General features: G+C 42.5%; 1 protein-coding gene and 1 long non-coding RNA gene across 2 annotated transcripts in view; both read left to right on the forward strand.

The window, feature by feature from the left end:
• The window catches only part of SMAD3 (SMAD family member 3), a 156,696-nt gene that overhangs the window by 64,233 nt on the left and 91,799 nt on the right, over nt 1-664 (forward strand). The window lies entirely within an intron of this gene.
• The window catches only part of LOC141521674 (uncharacterized), a 63,910-nt gene that overhangs the window by 35,595 nt on the left and 27,651 nt on the right, over nt 1-664 (forward strand). The window lies entirely within an intron of this gene.

The following is a 664-nucleotide window of genomic DNA, read 5'->3' on the forward strand; positions in this document are numbered from 1 at the left end:
AACCTTGCTGTTATTGTTTACTTTTTGAAATTATTTTGATTTCTGTTAAGCTTCTTGAAAACCAGTTAAAGTGTGTGCGTGTGTGTGTGTGTGTGTGTGTGTGTGTGTGTATGTGTGATCTGAAGGGTGGCAATTGCCTTGGAAAAAATTGAAATTAAGTTTGCTTTGCCAACCCTGAACATTGCCCACCTTTTCTCATCCAGAGTGTCAGAACTGTACCCTCCCTCTGACTGAGTCCAACTGCCTGGAGTCTGCCCAGTGGAAAAATCCAGAGTGTATGTCTCTGAGCAAGATCCAGGCTTAAATTGGACAGACTTATGGAACCAATGCCACTGTCTCAACATAGTAAAGCCCTTAATTGTGCTTGGCTTTGACTGGGCACTGTTCTTCACAGACCATTCAGACATAGATTTTCTCTGCCCTATAGAAGAGAAGGACTTCTCTGTCCATGATGTTGATGGTTGGGACATGGGGGAGAATAGAGAAAGAAGGGAAAGGGAACAAGGCTGTTGGTTGCAGGAGGAGGAGGGGCACCTTAAGAAAGACAGCTGATTGAAACATAACATCCTGACAGCTGACTTGGACAAATTGTTTATACGTATCTGAATCTTAGCTTCTCATCTATAAAATAAGGATGATAACATCTGCTCCATTTTACTCACAG

This window comes from Macrotis lagotis, chromosome 4 (genome assembly GCF_037893015.1).
Source record: "Macrotis lagotis isolate mMagLag1 chromosome 4, bilby.v1.9.chrom.fasta, whole genome shotgun sequence".
In the NCBI taxonomy this organism is placed as follows: domain Eukaryota; kingdom Metazoa; phylum Chordata; class Mammalia; order Peramelemorphia; family Peramelidae; genus Macrotis; species Macrotis lagotis.